At 53.0% G+C, this 6,244-nt stretch overlaps 1 protein-coding gene across 5 annotated transcripts in view; it reads left to right on the top strand.

The window, feature by feature from the left end:
- Nucleotides 1–1,152: 1,152 nt before the first annotated feature.
- STAG2 (STAG2 cohesin complex component) overlaps nt 1,153–6,244 on the top strand; it is a 77,579-nt gene continuing 72,487 nt past the window's right edge. For 2 of the 5 annotated variants that reach the window (XM_072043006.1, XM_038184455.2), the window contains exon 1: nt 1,154–1,385. The gene's annotated coding sequence lies outside the window, so the exon portion shown is untranslated. Of the gene's footprint in view, nt 1,386–3,085; nt 3,263–6,244 lie in introns of those variants that run through there. The other 3 variants (XM_038184451.2, XM_038184454.2, XM_072043005.1) reach the window with 3 other exon arrangements.

Raw genomic sequence — 6,244 nt, 5'->3', positions numbered from 1 at the left:
AGCTGTAACTGAAACCTTGAACATAGATTTATGACTAGGCACTCAAGATGCTATTTTCAAGCGTTGCCTGAAAGGAAATCTTTCTCCTGATTTTCTTATGTTTTCTTTCTAGCTTTCTATAGAAGTAACACAATGCATGTGTAGATTACATGCAACTATCCAGCATGAGTAATGTGCCTAGTATATACGTAGACAGGAACAAAAATTAAATTTTTTATTTCTAAATGCATAAATCTGCTCTCCCTTGAGTCCTTGGTGTTGACAGGAAGTGAAAAATAGTTCTTAAAGTTGAATATAATTTATTTCAGGTCTTCTACACCTACCCGGCAGCATTACATGTAAGTCTAGCATTGTTACGTGCCATCAACCCATCTTTGCTAGTTGATTTCAGCCACTCCGTATCTGATCGCAGCTTCCATTGTAGGTGTCGTTTGCGCTGTGAGGCCTCACCTTAGCTTTGCATAGACAGGAACTGCCGCCTGCCCTTCCCCTAAGTGTCCTGCCTTTGTGAGGCGGGTGCACAGAGCTCCGCCGCTGAGCGCCGGCTTAGTTATGCTAACCCTCCCCCCAAAATTAAAAGTCGATAAACACAAGGGGACGATGAGAGGCTAATTACCAGGACAAAAAAATGTTCTTGTGCTGACTAATCTAACTATAAGCTTACGTGCAACTATCCAGCATGAGTAATGTGCTTAGCGTTACACAAGAGAGGGGAAGGAAAAAAAAAAAAAGCATCCCACCCTGCTGCGTTGTGAAATGGAATAACCACACACGAGGGGTACATCTCCGTGAGGTGAAAACTCTGCTCACGGGCGACCCTCGGAAGTTTGCACGAGGCTGCGGGGGGGCGGAGGGACGGAGCTCCGAGGCGGCGGGAAAGGGCTGAGGCTGAGGCGGCCGCGGTGCCGCTGCCGCCGCCGCTCTCCTCAGCCCCGCTACCGACACGGGCTTACGGCGGGGAAGACCGAGCTGGCCCAGCGCCGTCCCCCTCCTCCGCGCCGCGCCCGGCCGCGCCAGGGCCGGAGCGGGGCTGGGAGCAGCGCGGACATGCGCGGGGCCTTGTTTACCCCGCTCGGCGCGGCCCGGCCCCGCGGCCGGCCGCCGGCAGATGTCGCCCCACGCCCAGGAGAGCGACCCGCGCCCGGTGGCCGCCAGGTGGCGCCTGCGCCCTCCACTCGCTCGCCAGCCGCCGAGCAGCGAACACCCCAAACAATCCCCAGCGCCGCCGCCAAATTAAATAACCTGCCCGCTCCCAGCGCCCTGCCCCGCGGCCCCCGCCGAGGCCCCCCTCCCCGCGGCCGAGTCTTCGGGGCCGGGCCGGGGACAGAGGAGCGCAGCTCCGGGCCCGGGCCTTCCTCGCCGCCTCCGCCGACGGCTCGGGCAAGGTAAGTTAGAAAATGGCGGCGAAGCTTCTGGAAGTTTGGAGGGGGGGATCGGGGAGCGCGGCGGCCGAGCGGGGCCGGCCGGCGGCCCGCGGGCCCCGGGGGGCTGCGGGGCCCGGCGCGGGGCGGCAGGCCGGCCGGCCGCGGGGCCTCGGCGCAGCCAAGATGGAGGACGGCGGGGCCGAGCCGCGAAAACACTCCCGGCCCCCCGCTTCCCCACCCCCGCTTTTCTCGGCGGGGAGCGGGGGGGACGCGGGCGGGCGGCGGCGGCGGCGCTGTTTGGGAGCCCCGGAGGGTCCCGAAAGCAGGCACACCCCCCCCACCCCCCCCCGCTGTCCCCTTTCCTCCCGCCGCGAGCAGGCCCGGCGCTCGGCGAGCTAAAATGGAGAACCTCCTCCTCCGCCTCCTCCTCCCCCTTCTCCCGAGCCGAGCAGGGGCTGCCGGCAAGATGGAGGACCGGGGCATTGTGTGTGTGCGTGTGGCGGCGGCGGGTCGGGGCCCGGGGGGAAAGCGGCGGGGCCGGAGGAGCCGCGGCTCGGCCAGGAGGGCGCTGGGCCGCGCGGCCCAAAATGGTGGGCCCCGGGCTGGGCGGCCGGGGGAGGCCGGGCCGGGGGGGGGGGGGAGCCCGTGCCCGGGTAGCGCCCGCCCTCCGTCCCGCTGCGGGCTCCGGCTTCCCGGCCCCGTGCCTCGGTTCTCCGGCCACCGAGCCGGGGCAGCTCCGCTCGCCCCTTCCCGGGCGCTCCGGCGGGGGCTGTGGCGACTGCGGCTGCCCCCGGCCGCAGCCAGGACGCGGCCCCGCCGAGCCTCCTGTCGCCGCCCCGTCCCGAAGAGTTGTGCCCCCCTCCCCCAAATTAAAAATAAAAAATAAAAATCGAGGGGGAAGCTTTTGTGGAACTCGCTTTTGCCCTCCGAGCGACTCTTTTCGGCGGCTGCCCGCTGCGGGAAGGAGTTGTGGCGGCTTCCCTTTGGGCGCGATTTATCGCTAATCCTCATTCCCACCGTTTGGCAGGACTTTGCTTAGCCCCGCACAGGGCAGCGGGCGGCTGGCGCCGGGGGCCGCGTGTGGTGGGGACCCCGCTGGGCGGCCGGGGGGGAGGGAAGGGGAGGAGGAGGAGGCAGGAGCCGCTCCGTGCCGGGGGCTTTTGGCGCCACTTTTGTTTTCGATAGCGCTGCTCGGGCCGGGCCGTGCCGGGCAGGCGGCCGGGGCTCGCCGCCCGCTCCCCACCCCGCGGGAAGGGGCCGGGGGGACGCGCTTCCCCCTCTCCCACTTCTCTCTGCACTTTTTATTATTTACGCGCGTTTGAGTGTTTTTCGCCTTCCCCATGAACGCGAGGTGCTCCCCGGGTCAGCTGGCCGCGCCTCGCACCTCGATTCACCCTTTTATTTATCGCTTCGAGCGACCACCGCGGGCAGCGCTGGGCTTTTATGTCGGGGCATCCTGGCGGAACCCCCCCGCTCCTCCTGCGCCCCACACCCAGCATCCCCATAACTCTCCCTGGGCCCTTCCCCGGCCCCTCGGCCCCTTCCCGGGCCGGCCGCAGCCGCGGAGGGCCGGGCCCGGCGGTGGGGCGGGCTCCGGGCCTCCCGAAGTGCGTCATGGCGGGGCCCTCGCCGCCGCCTCCGCCCGCCGCTCGTTGGCCGGCCCCGGGCGGGAGGCGGCGGCTCCGTGCCCTCAGGGACTGCGGGGCCGAGGGCTCCGGGGGGAGCTCTGCCCCGCTCTTGGCTTGTTCATACCAAAAACAGGCCCTTGGGAACAACTTTTTCCCCTTTTCGTACTCTTCCCCCCCCCCCCCCCAGTCCCTTTTCCAGTCACTTCATGGCTGTTGAGCTGCCTGGGACGCAACCAGCTGGCCTGCACGCGGATATTTTGCTCTCCACAGGTAAATAAATACCAGGAATGGTTGTGCAATTGGTGGACCTTAATCTTTGCCTTCCTGGTCTGCTCATTAGCTCCAACTCTTATTAGCCTTGCGGTGATGAGTCACAGAATCACAACGCTCACTGTGGCTGGGTACCCCTGCCCTGTTCCCCTACAGCCCCAAAAGCCCTTCCCATAAAAGCAGGGCCAGGAGGCAACCACCATGTTGGTGGCGTCAACCGCCTTCTTCTTGCCTTGGAGCTGGATGGGCTGGAATCCCCACATTGTTCTGAGGAATTAAAAAGAAAGCAAGCTTCAAAACTGAAGGGGAAAAATAGGAATTATTTCCCATTTCTAACAGTTCTTGATTTCTGACCGGGGAGGTTCTTGTGGGTGATTTTTAGCAAAACCAATCATTTTTTGCCTTATTACCTACAGGTGGTCTTTAAGCAATCTGTGAGGTAAACATGTGTTCTTTTATTATTATTATTTTTTGCTGTTGTTTGAATTAACCTAACTGTGGTGAACTTATCACTGGGTAAACAAATGTTAAGTAGCCATGGAGATGGGAGGATGGGAGACCGTAATTTTCCCATTAAATTTCCTAGCACTCAGGTATCTCTCATGTTACATACTTTGACATACTGTTACTGTTACCTCTCATGTTACATACTTTTACATACGACTTTGTGCCAAAGTTGTGTATTTAAGTGGTTTTTTTTTTTGTCCATTTACGGTTTCTGGAATGTGATGTGAAGTCAAGTCAGTAAGCAACATTAGGGCTCGTTAGTCTTGTATTTAGAAGACTAGTTAAAATTTATCTAGAGGTCTTTTCTTTTAGACATAAAGTCTTGATGTTTCTCAACTGAAAGCGGAAATTACTGCTTTGAATAAGTTGGTTCAAATTAATATTTGGATATACTAATATATAGAGAATATTTATTTGAGATCTGCATAGTGACAAAAAGTTGGTTGCTTCCTAGCTTATTAAAATACCTGGTTTAAAACAGTTACTGTGTTACATGATTAGAGAGAATTCCATTTTAAATATAGAAGTATTCACTTAGCTGGCCATTAATCTAAATTAATTCCATAAATATGGTACATTTCTGCTTTACATCTTAAAGTATTTAAATCATAAATGTATGGAATGAAATGATTTCCACTTGGAAGCAGTGTAAATAATGAGCAGTCTCCTTAGGTTTGCTTTATTTCAGTCCAATCTATCGATGGCAACTAAATTCTTTTGTTTTGTTTTTAAAGTAATCTAGACAGATTCTCTTGAATATTACATGCTCCTGTAGTCTTGTAGAAAATAGCTGCAGGCTACAAACCACTTGAAAGTGAGTGCTCTTGTTGGTGGAAGCAACTACATTAGACTTAGTCAAATCATGGAATGGTGTTAGCATGTCAGAGTGTTACGAACTTTATTAGATTGCTCTTTGTCATTCACAGTTGAAATTTAGGATGATTTGTCATTTGTCATTTTCATTTGCGGTGATGTTGTCTCAGTTGTGTTGCTGCAGGCAAATATAAGAGAGATTAGGATGTTGTTTTTTTTTTTTTTTTCTTTTTTTGTCATTTTTGTGCCAGCATAAGCAGGCTGGATGTTTTACAGAAACCCTAAACACTTCAGTTGCTCGTTCTTGTCAAGTGAATCCCCCAAAATAAGCAAATATTTATGCTGGTTACTTTTGCTTCTTGGTTTTGTTCCTGGAGTGCTGTGTGTTGTCAAATGAGATGAGGTTTGTAACTTGGCGTTATCTCTAACTACGGTGTGACCATTTCTTCCCCGAGTAATTTTAAAACCTTGGAATATATTGTAGGTGTGAATTTCCAGAATGGTACCATCCGTCTATTTTCAGATGAGGAATCAAGAAAACATATTGGGAAAGGGATGTGTTGTGGATTGTGTCTCTGTCAGCTAGATGCTGTTATTTCTAAGAGCTTCATCTGCTTCAGTAATTGTCCTGTAATGGGAAGAAGTGATTGATGGCAGCCATCAACGTAACAGCTTAATATTCTTAAATAAGCCCTGCTCATTTTCCCAGTATCACTTAATGTGTCCATGTTCTGAAAACTTAAGCTTCCTTATTTGAGGGTCATTGACAAAGGAGGAGAGAATTTATTGATAACCTAGCCCTTGGGAAACTGGTAACTGGAGCTGTGGCTTGGGAAACGGGAAGCTTCTGGAGCAAGCCCTGGAGCGCTGTGGGGCCACACTTCAGCCACAGCACTTGCAGTGGTCTGGGAAGGGTCTGCGGGGAGGGAGGCCACTCTGGGGGGGCTCTTTGAAGGTAGGCAGACCCAAGCTTCTGCTTTGGCCAAGTACGTTTGAGAGGGAGGACCTTCAGTAAGCTTTGCAGTATTCTGTCAGTGCAGCTGAAGCTCTTGTGCTAGCATTTTTTATTTTTATTTTTTTTTCTCTTAAGGTTCTTTCCAGAGCAAACTGGTTGGTTGGGCTCTTCCGAAAGATTTCTGAATTTGATGGGTTATGCCGTTGCAGTGTTTCACAGTATATACTCTGTCCTTTTTTAGTATTTGTTCATCTCCAAGTTGCAACACTTTCTATTAAGAAAATCACATACCAGTGAGATATTGGGTAGAAAAACAGATAAAGTGAAACAATTCTTTCATCTTACTAACTTACTACCCTCAACTGATCAGAGCTGAGGAGAGATCTGGCACCCAGTTTTGGAAAAAGGGATCCAAAAAAAAATGTTGCTATGTTTTTCATGGGTAACCCCTTGGCTTTCACGTGGCAATTAGCTCTTTTCTAATCCTTACTTGCTACAGAGCTGCATGGAGGAGCGCGGTCTATTTTTAAACTTATTTATCCCAATCTGAGTCAGAACCAAGTGTCTATAGAACTGCATTTGTATGCAGATACTTCTTGTCTTATTATGACTTCAGAGAGAAATTAAAAGTTAGATTCCGTGTAGCTGCTCTATCCTTGTATGTATTGTATTTTATTGTCTACTTGGTACGTTTTTTAGTTTTTTGA

Source organism: Anas platyrhynchos, chromosome 10 (genome assembly GCF_047663525.1).
Source record: "Anas platyrhynchos isolate ZD024472 breed Pekin duck chromosome 10, IASCAAS_PekinDuck_T2T, whole genome shotgun sequence".
NCBI lineage: Eukaryota > Metazoa > Chordata > Aves > Anseriformes > Anatidae > Anas > Anas platyrhynchos.
Note: the sequence above shows the minus strand (reverse complement) of the source record. Positions and strands in the feature narration are given on the sequence as shown.